This window comes from Leucoraja erinacea, chromosome 18, assembly GCF_028641065.1.
Source record: "Leucoraja erinacea ecotype New England chromosome 18, Leri_hhj_1, whole genome shotgun sequence".
NCBI lineage: Eukaryota > Metazoa > Chordata > Chondrichthyes > Rajiformes > Rajidae > Leucoraja > Leucoraja erinaceus.
Genome location: NC_073394.1, coordinates 22,610,100 through 22,621,386, shown reverse-complemented (window position 1 = coordinate 22,621,386; position 11,287 = coordinate 22,610,100). Strand labels below are relative to the sequence as shown.

The 11,287-nt window shown below is 43.7% G+C and overlaps 1 protein-coding gene across 4 annotated transcripts in view; it reads left to right on the top strand.

The window, feature by feature from the left end:
* The first annotated feature begins 8,121 nt into the window (after positions 1-8,121).
* dagla (diacylglycerol lipase, alpha) overlaps positions 8,122-11,287 on the top strand; it is a 174,089-nt gene continuing 170,923 nt past the window's right edge. For 3 of the 4 annotated variants that reach the window (XM_055649551.1, XM_055649554.1, XM_055649550.1), the window contains exon 1: positions 8,123-11,099. The gene's annotated coding sequence lies outside the window, so the exon portion shown is untranslated. Of the gene's footprint in view, positions 11,100-11,287 lie in introns of all 4 variants that reach the window. The other variant, XM_055649552.1, reaches the window with a different exon arrangement.

Below are 11,287 nucleotides of genomic sequence, written 5' to 3'. Positions count from 1 at the left end.
AAAAAAATAAATAAAATCTTTGCGGTGCAACCAAAGACACAGTCCATAAAAGTTAATAGTTGCTGAGGTTAGTGTTGTGTTGTGCTCAAGAGCCTGATGGTGGCTAGGAAAGAGCTTTACTTGAAATTGGTGGTGATGGTTTTCAGAATCTTGTACTTTCTTATTGCCAGGGTGGCATGATCTTTGATGATATTGGCTCACTTTTTGAGGCGGCGTCGCCGTTAGATCCCTTCGATGGTGTTCCACCTTTGCAGCTGGGGAATAGAATTACAATAAATAAATAAATTTAGATTTAAGGCAATGATCATAATGAAGCTACCAGATTGTCCTGCAAACCATTCCAGCTCACCATTGTCCTTCAAGGAAGAAAATCTACTATTCCTGCTTAACCTGAATGTGAATCCAGAAGTAACAATGTGATTGAGCCTTACCTACCCTCTGAATTGGCCTTGAAATCCATTCCATTTAAGAGGCAATTAGATGTCTAACACGGGTGAATGAATAAGAAAATAAGCTTCTTGTACAAAAGGCAGAAATCATATGCATAACATCCCCACGGTCACTTTTACATTTACCACAGTATTTCTAAAAATGTACTATTTGTTTCATGGGCTGTTCAGATATATATTAAGTAGACCTCATGGAACACAGATTAATTAAGAAGTCAGAATACATTTGTTAAGGAATAATTGTATCTGACCAACTTAATTGAACATTTTGACATGGTACATGAAGGATAGCACATTTGATGTAGTGACATGGAATTTAGCATGGTATTTGACAAAGTACCACATGAAAGATTGATAAAAATCGTAAAAATCTGTGGGATCCAGGGGAAATTAGCTTCGGGATTGAAGAATGGGAGAAAGCAAAGTGTAATCGTAATTGTTGGTTTTAGTGACTCCACTGCTGATCAGGGAGAGCATTACAGTAGTACTTGAGAAGGATATCCTGGAGGGATCAGCAAATGAGCTACACGGGTATTTAGAATTTAGGACGAGGCGACCATTTTAATGGGGTAATACCGCAAACTTAAAAAAACGTCAAGGGGATTTTGAAGAATAAATATGTAGACAAATAGCAGTAGGATGTAAAATCAATAGTAGTTGGTGATTATGAAACTAGCTTTTATATGATCATTGAATTCTCTAATTTTAGGTAACTTCTACATATACTTCCCTCCCCCTCCACTCCCTCTCCCACTTCTCCCCCCCCCCCCCCCCCCCCCCACTCCCCACTCAACAGAGAGTTGTGAATCTGTGAAATTCTCTGCCACAGAAGGCAGTGGAGGCCAATTCACTGGGTGTTTTCAAGAGCTAATTCGATTTAGTTCTTAGGCCTAACGGAATCAAGGGAAATGGAGAAAAAGGAGGAACGGGGTACTGTTTTTGGATGATTAGCCATGATCATATTGAATGGCAGTGCTAGCTCGAAGGGCCGGATGGCCTACTCCTGCACCTATTTTCTATGTGTCTATGTTTAATGACGTATCCCTCTTGAGATCACACCGTCTCTAGCTAACAATTGGCCAATTGGGGAACTTCCTTGCCTGAGGTCATCTTTTGCCGGCCCTGATTTGCCGTTTATTTTTTTGCTTCCATTTTCTCCCCCCCCACATTACAATCAGTCTGAGGAACGGTCCCGACCCAAAACGTCACATCCATTTTCTCCAGAGATGCTACCTGACCTGCTGAGTTACTCCAGCACTTTGTGTCCATCTTTAGTGGATAGAAATTTTTATATTTTTTAATATTAACTGGGATTGCCTTAGAATAGAATAGAATGCAATTTATTGTCATTCAAACCTAGGTTTGAACAAAATATCATTTCTACAGTTTTTTACATTACAAAACAATCCAAGACCCACACTTAACACAGTTTACATAAACATCCATCACAGTGAGTCTCCAACATCTCCTCACTGTGATGGAAGGCAAAGTCTTTATCTCTTCCCTTTGTTCCTTCTCCCGTGGTTCAGCAGTCCAACTGCAGCGTCGAGGCGAACTGGGGCTCCGATGTTAAAGCCCCCGGCGGGCGATGCTAAGTCTTGAGGCCGTTTAAGCCACACCGGGCGATGTTAGGCCCCGGCTCCATGTCCTTAAACCCGCGATTCTAGCGGGAGAAGTCGCCGTTGCGGAGCTCGGAAAAGCGGTCTCCCACCAGGGACCTGCGAGCTCCCGATGTTCCCGTCCAGCGGGTCTGCGGCTGGTGCCTCCAAACTCCAAAAGTCGGGTCACAGCCGCGCACCACCACAGCTCTTCCCGCTCCGAAGTTGGCCAGCTCCGCGATGTCAGTTCTGCAGGCTCTGCAACTGCAGCCCTCAGGTTAGTCCCGGCCGGAGGTCGCCGCCTGCTCCAGGATGTTAGGCCCAACGACATCCGAGACCCGACGGAATAGTCGGGTCCCCGCACAGGGAAGAGATTTAAAACGGTTTCCCCCACAGCCCCCCCACATATACACAGCTTAAAAAAATAATAAAAACTAACTCAAGGCATACATTTAACAAGACAAAAATAAAAAAAGACAGATGACTGTAGTCGAGCCGCTGCCGTTAGGCGCTGCCACTGTGATGTCTTAGTATAAGGGCCTAGATGAACTCAACCTTAATGTAGGGTATGAGGATAGACAAGTGTCAGAAGTGTCTGTGGAGGTATCCTTTGAAAAGTGACCACAATTTAATAAGCTTAAATGTAGAAAAAGATCTATATCTATCTATCCATTTATTTCACTTCTATCTAAAACTCTCATCTTGTTTGTTTGTATGCGTGCGTGAGTGTAATCCCGAAACTCCTCCAAAACGGTACACGACAGCGCTATGTCACCAGTCATATTTCGCCTCTGACCCTAAACAAACATTGTCAGCATAACATATAAAAATTTCATTTGATAAACCAAAAAAAAAATCATATATACAGCACAAAACAATATACCTGTAATGCTTTCAGATTTAGAAGAGATGTATTCCACAATTTTTCATCTTTTTGGTCACACACATGACTAAGAATGGGCCACCAGTGGTCAATGTTTCTTTGTAGTCTGTCATCCTTGTTTTCTCTCTGCTAGAGATAGCTCTAACTGCTGTGTCCTATTGTTCAGAAAATCATTCTCATATTTGTCTGACAAATGGGTGTCATAAAGGATTCCTCTTATCTCATGATCAGATGTATTGTCCTCAGTCTGTTTTACAAGACTTTCCTATTTCACACCATCTGAAAGAGTGGTGGAGGCAGAATCCTTCAATACCTGGGGGAACACTTAACCTACAATGATACAGTCCAAAAGTTTGGAAATGGGAGTATAACTGCCTCAATGTTTGTCAATATAGAAGCACTGTGTGTTTCATAAATCTTTTTTATTCACCTTCTACCTCTACAACTGCATTTTTTTCAATTAATTGTTATGTTGACAACTTTGGCTGCCTTCAATGTTGTCTGTCTCTCTGCTTCACTGCAACTGAAGAATTCCTGATCTAAAATATTATCTGTTTCTCTCCCAATGGATACTGCCTGTCCTGCTGAGTGCTTCCAGCATTTTCAGATTTAATTCAGATTCCCAACATCTACATGTTTTCGCTTGATTAATGTAGATATTATTCCATATTTGTTATCGTCACTGACGTGGATGCACTTTATAAGTATTACCAAGAGAGAATATGTTATTATTGGTGTACCTATCCAAGCTCTAATTCAAAATTAATCAGCATTACATTTATAACATTAATAATGATGGAAATGAAATGTCTATTTGTCAGGCTGTGAGTCAAGACTTTAACATTGATAATAACTTTACATCACAACTGAAACAACTATTATTAATGTGCCAAAAAATTAAAGGCAGAAATAATAGAATTTCTACTAAATTACTTTGCATGACTCAAAGTAAAAAAATCTATACACTATGCAAGAATGCATTTGATTACTTAGCTACTCCGTAAACTCAGCTACATACTTATTACCAAGCATGCCTGCTGTTCCTCAACTAGTCACTGCATTCAATTTCAGAACCTTGCACAATGTCAAAAGTCAAGGGAAGCAACTTAGTAAATCAATGGAAATAATTGCAATATTTAGAAGCATGTCATTATTTCTGCATGCATGTCATTTGTTTGCATCCCTGCATAAGGATTATGAATTATTCAGTTGTATTAGCTGCGTCTGCTAAAACAATTAACCAGAACAGTTTACTGTCATAAATTAATCTATTCCATTATCAATAATAATCAAAATTCCTTACTTATCTGTGCAGTGATGGTTTTGATAAAATGATTGTACATTTGGAATGTCCGCATGTGCAGAAAAGTTAGAAATGTTGAAATAATCCTACTCAGATTTTTATAATTTTTTTTAACTAGCTTGTTATATGTACTTGATTTCACACACACATTTTCATTAATACTACTTGCATCTGACTATTTCCTTTTTTATTTACTAGTTACCTTGTCTTCAGTTTTTTTAATTTAGTATTTGAATTATTGTGGACTCTTGAGACATCAGTTCACAGGGTAATATGTAGGAAGTTGAGAGAACTGTAAAAAGTGTAGATTTATTAAATATTTTAGAATGTTTATATAGTATGATACCTCGTGTATCACAAACACTTACATTTGGCTTTTCACTTTAAGGAGTGAAACTAGTTCAATAAGATCTACAATTTAAATAGTTTAGCAGTTTAAGTACTGCTGTAGATTTGGGAGGAACAACAGCAGCAGCAGCAGATTAGCAAGAGATACGACTGATTGGCTCTAGCCCAAGTGGGAGGAGAGGGGTGAAAACAGTTAAAGGCCAAGGACGCACAGTCTTTGTTCAGAACTGCTGTAGATTTGGGAGGAACAACAGCAGCAGATTAGCAAGAGATACGACTGATTGGCTCTAGCCCAAGTGGGAGGAGAGGGGTGAAAACTGTCACCAGTCATATTGAAGTTGAAAACTGAGGAATTTGCTTTGTAAATTGGTAAATCTGTGAGTCTTTGGCTCGAGAGTCTTCGGTGAGGAAGCTGAGGAGAGGAGACCACGCAATACGCTTGAGAGGGAGAGACGAAAGAAGGAGATGTCAGGCAAGCTGATTCAGTGCGATGCTTGCAATATGTGGGAGGTTAAGGACACCACTGGTGCCTCTGGCTGCTACAAATGCGAAAAGTGCATCCAGGTAGAGCTCCTGAAGGGCCGTGTTGGGGAACTGGAGAAGCAAGTGGACGACCTCCGGTTCGTACGAGAAACAGAGTCGTTCCTCGACAAGTCCTACAGTACGATTGTTACACCTAAGGTACTGGAAGAGAGAAGGTGGGAGACAGTGAGAAAGGGAGGGAAGCATGGAATGCCAACGTCCCCGGGTGGTGTACCTCTTGTAAACAGGTTCATCCGCTTAGAAGCTGTTGGGACAGAAGACGTGAGCGGCGGACTGGCTTGCGATACGAATAGGGCTGTTGAGCCAAAACCAAAAAGGCCTAAGGCAGGCAAGGCCATTGTAGTGGGAGACTCCATCGTGAGAGGTATGGACAGGGGTTTCTGCGGCAACAGACGGGATGCGAGGATGGTGTGCTGCCTTCCCGGTGCCAGGATCCAGGATGTCACGGACAGAGTGCAGAAAATCCTCAAGGGCGAAGGTGAACATCCGGAAGTGGTAGTGCATGTCGGCACAAACGATGTCGGAAAGAAGGGGATGAATATTCTGCAGCGTGACTTTAGAGAGCTCGGAAAAATGTTGAAAAGCAGGACCTCCAGGGTTGTTATTTCCGGTTTGCTTCCAGTTCCCCGTGCTGGCGAGAGCAGGAACAGGGAGATACGGGACCTGAACGTGTGGCTGAGGAACTGGTGCATGGGGCAGGGATTTAGATTCTTAGATCACTGGGATCTGTTTTGGGGTAAGGGGGAACTGTACAAAAGGGACGGATTGCATCTTAACAGGTGTGGGACCAGCATTCTGGCAGGCAGGTTTGCCACTGCTACACGGGTGGCTTTAAACTGAATAAGGGGGGTGGGGTGTCGAATGGGATAGTGGAGGATGGAGTTAAAGGGAAAGGGTTTCTTAAATGTGTGAGCGTAGAGACTGAGGGGTGTAAAATGAGGGTAGAAGGAATAGGTAGCAAGGTGAAAAGTAAAAGTGGCAGGCAGACAAAACCAGGGCAAAAATCAAAAAGGGCCGCTTTTCAACATAATTGTATAAGGGGTAAGAGTGTTGTAAAAACAAGCCTGAAGGCTTTGTGTCTCAATGCAAGGAGCATTCGTAATAAGGTGGATGAGTTGAATGTGCAGATAGCTATTAATGACTATGATATAGTTGGGATCACGGAGACATGGCTCCAGGGTGACCAAGGCTGGGAGCTGAACATCCAGGGATATTCAATATTCAGGAGGGATAGAGAGAAAGGAAAGGGAGGTGGGGTAGCGTTACTGATTAGAGAGGGGATTAATGCAATGGAAAGGAAGGACATTAGTTTGGAGGATGTGGAATCGGTATGGGTAGAGCTGCGAAACACTAAGGGGCAGAAAACGCTGGTGGGTGTTGTGTACAGGCCACCTAATAGTAGTAGTGAAGTTGGAGATGGTATCAAACAGGAAATTAGAAATGCGTGCGACAAAGGCAAAACAGTTATAATGGGTGACTTCAATCTACATATAGATTGGGTGAATCAAATTGGCAGGGGTGCTGAGGAAGAGGATTTCTTGGAATGTATGCGGGATAGTTATCTAAATCAACATGTAGAGGAACCAACGAGAGAGCAGGCTATTTTAGACTGGGTATTGAGTAATGAGGAAGGGTTAGTTAGCAATCTTGTTGTACGTGCCCCCTTGGGCAAGAGTGACCATAATATGGTTGAGTTCTTCATTAGGATGGAGAGTGACATTGTTAATTCAGAAACAATGGTTCTGAACTTAAAGAAAGGTAACTTTGAGGGTATGAGACGTGAATTGGCCAAGATTGACTGGCAATTAATTCTAAAAGGGTTGACGGTGGATATGCAATGGAAGACATTTAAAGACTGCATGGAAGAACTACAAAAATTGTTCATCCCAGTTTGGCAAAAGAATAAATCAGGGAAGGTAGTACATCCGTGGATAACAAGGGAAATCAGGGATAGTATCAAAGCGAAGGATGATGCGTACAAATTAGCCAGAAAAAGCAGCATACCGGAGGACTGGGAGAAATTCAAAGACCAGCAGAGGAGGACAAAGGGCTTAATTAGGAAAGGAAAAATAGATTATGAAAGAAAACTGGCAGGGAACATAAAAACTAACTGCAAAAGTTTTTATAGATATGTGAAAAGAAAGAGATTAGTTAAAACAAATGTAGGTCCCTTGCAGTCAGAAACAGGTGAGTTGATCATGGGGAACAAGGATATGGCGGACCAATTGAATAACTACTTTGGTTCCGTCTTCACTAAGGAAAAGATAAATAATTTGCCGGAAATAGCAGGGGACCGCGGGTCAAAGGAGTTGGAGGAATTGAGTGAAATCCAGGTTAGCCGGGAAGTGGTGTTGGGTAAATTGAATGGATTAAAGGCCGATAAATCCCCAGGGCCAGATAGGCTGCACCCCAGAGCACTTAAGGAAGTAGCTCCAGAAATAGTGGATGCATTAGTAATAATCTTTCAAAACTCTTTAGATTCTGGAGTAGTTCCTGAAGATTGGCGGGTAGCAAACGTAACCCCACTTTGTAAGAAGGGAGGGAGAGAGAAAATGGGGAATTACAGACCAGTTAGTCTAACATCGGTAGTGGGGAAACTGCTAGAGTCAGTTATTAAAGATGGGATAGCAGCACATTTGGAAAGTGGTGAAATCATTGGACAAAGTCAGCATGGATTTACGAAAGGTAAATCATGTCTGACGAATCTTATAGAATTTTTCGAGGATGTAACTAGTAGCGTGGATAGGGGAGAACCAGTGGATGTGGTGTATCTGGACTTCCAGAAGGCTTTCGACAAGGTCCCACATAAGAGATTAGTATACAAACTTAAAGCACATGGCATTGGGGGTTCAGTATTGATGTGGATAGAGAACTGGCTGGCAAACAGGAAGCAAAGAGTAGGAGTAAACGGGTCCTTTTCACAATGGCAGGCAGTGACTAGTGGGGTACCGCAAGGCTCAGTGCTGGGACCCCAGCTATTTACAATATATATTAATGATCTGGATGAGGGAATTGAAGGCAATATCTCCAAGTTTGCGGATGACACTAAGCTGGGGGGCAGTGTTAGCTGTGAGGAGGATGCTAGGAGACTGCAAGGTGACTTGGATAGGCTGGGTGAGTGGGCAAATGTTTGGCAGATGCAGTATAATGTGGATAAATGTGAGGTTATCCATTTTGGTGGCAAAAACGGGAAAGCAGACTATTATCTAAATGGTGGCCGATTGGGAAAGGAGGAGATGCAGCGAGACCCTGGGTGTCATGGTACACCAGTCATTGAAGGTAGGCATGCAGGTGCAGCAGGCAGTAAAGAAAGCGAATGGTATGTTAGCTTTCATTGCAAAAGGATTTGAGTATAGGAGCAGGGAGGTTCTACTGCAGTTGTACAGGGTCTTGGTGAGACCACACCTGGAGTATTGCGTACAGTTTTGGTCTCCAAATCTGAGGAAGGACATTATTGCCATAGAGGGAGTGCAGAGACGGTTCACCAGACTGATTCCTGGGATGTCAGGACTGTCTTATGAAGAAAGACTGGATAGACTTGGTTTATACTCTCTAGAATTTAGGAGATTGAGAGGGGATCTTATAGAAACTTACAAAATTCTTAAGGGGTTGGACAGGCTAGATGCAGGAAGATTGTTCCCGATGTTAGGGAAGTCCAGGACAAGGGGTCACAGCTTAAGGATAAGGGGGAAATCCTTTAAAACCGAGATGAGAAGAACTTTTTTCACACAGAGTGTGGTGAATCTCTGGAACTCTCTGCCACAGAGGGTAGTTGAGGCCAGTTCATTGGCTATATTTAAGAGGGAGTTAGATGTGGCCCTTGTGGCTAAGGGGATCAGAGGGTATGGAGAGAAGGCAGGTACGGGATAATGAGTTGGATGATCAGCCATGATCATATTGAATGGTGGTGCAGGCTCGAAGGGCCAAATGGCCTACTCCTGCACCTAATTTCTATGTTCTAAGTGGTGTTCAAAATCTCTTTGATGTTTGTAATTGCATTAGTGTCGTTTGTGTTGATATTTATCCACTTCTGAACTCATTAACCGCACTTGGAGTATGCTTCCGCTGCTTGGAACCCCGGTACCAAGAAAAATAAAGAATTTCTTCAAAATGTTCAACGAAGAACAGCCCGGTTTGTGTGCGGCGACTTCATACAACAATCCAGTGTAACCAAAATGCTCACTGACTTAAACTGGGACTCCCTTGAAACCAGGCGCCAGATGTTCAGACGGACTACCCTTCACAAGATCATCAACCAGGACATCGATCTCGATGCTGACTTACACGTCAAATAGAAAACACCAAGATCCAGAAGAAGGTACAACAAACAATTTGTAGTTCAACAACACACATCTACTCCCTGCATCCAGTCATTTTTCCCTGAAGCAATTTCCCTTTGGAATGCCCTCCCACAATCCTCTGTTGACATGCCCACCTACGCAACCCTCAAGACCTCCATCCAGGCCCACAGACTGCACAGCAACCGCTAGACCAGACCCACTCTAGTCAACTTCCAGTATAGTCCCTGGTGGACTCTTCGGGAGCGATGACCACAAGGTACGAAGGTACAAGGATACTATCTTGAACCGCTAAAGATACATGCTAGTGGGCATATTGACTGGTTGCATCATGATGTTTCAGCAACTCGAACATCCAGGAACAGAGGAGATTACGGAGAATGGTAGACCATTTGGTCCATCATGGGTACTGACTTCCCCACCATGGAAGGGATCTATAGGAGGCGTTATCTCAAAAAGGCATCCAGTATAATCATGGACCCACACCACCCTGACAATGCTCTCATGTCACTCCTGCCATCGGGAAGCAGGTATACTAGGGGTCTGAATATTGTGATGTCCAGGTACAAGAACAGCTTCTTTCCGACAACCATCAGGCTCTTGAACACTACAAGCTCCAACTAAACTGCAAACTAACTAGGGACTCTGGACTTTTGTATTACTCTAATATTGGATATTTTGTAATTTATTCAACTTTCTTTTATTTGTGTTATCTATGAGTACTGAGTTTACAGACCTGTTATATTGCTACAAGTAAAGACTTTCATTGTTTTGTTTTCAGTACACAAGACAATTATACATCTTGACTCCAGCACTTTGCTTTGCTTACGAATGCAGCATCTGCAGTTCCTTACGTCTCCATGACAATAATATGTTTGCGCCAATGATCAAATTCACCGGAAATATAACATTCCTATCCCAAGCCTGGATTGAACTTAATATAGTACCATATTTTGTTATATTGCCTTGCCTTTAAAGTAAAAGCATCATCTAAAACATTGTATTTGACAGAAATCTGAACACGTTCACTGCTTTGAGTTTTCCCAAACGCACAATTGTGATACTTGTAAACTGAGATATTTGCGGCTGCGGCAACAAATAACCATTAAGTTCGGCAGCATTTGGTGTTTAGCACAATGACCATCTTTGATGCGCAAATGCCGTTAATGTACAGAAGGTGTTAAACCTCCTTGATACATTTTCTCTTTCTGTTGGTTACGGCCACTACTTTCTTGAGACTGAAGCTCTTTGGATGCGAGCTGCAGAAATCCCCGGGCGTTGCTTCGCTTCCCCGGGAACGCGCGGCGCGAGCACCTGACCGTTGGCGCGGGTCGCCGGCGCGAGCAAGGACCGATAGCGAGAGCTCTTCTGGCAGCCTCCACCCCTCGAAGCAAAGAAGCTCGCGCGCGATCACCACGGCCGGCACTCGTGCGCGCGCCAGCGCCTTCGCTCGCTGCCGTTGGGCGGCCGCTCTCGCCCCGCGGGCCGCGCGCGGCGCACCCTTCCCCTTCCCCTTGCTCTCGCGATGCTTGGTCGTTCGCCGCCGCTCCAGTCGTTCCCTCGGAGCTGGATGCAGAGACAGAGAGCGGGCGGCTGGCGACAGGGCGAGGGAAGGGGAAAAGATGGAGACAGCGGCGGAGCCTGCAGGGCTACGGCTCAACACACTCTCGAACCCAGGTAAGGGAGAACCTAGTGCATGTCTGCGGGAATAGACACCTCGGGGGAGTGACCCAGCCCTCCTGGAGGATGGAACGTGGGACTGACACCTCGGCTAGTGCAACCGGTTAGTCGGGGAAATGCAACCGATTAATCGGGTAAATGTAACCAGAATCACCTGCCAACATCATCACCATGGAGCAAAGGTC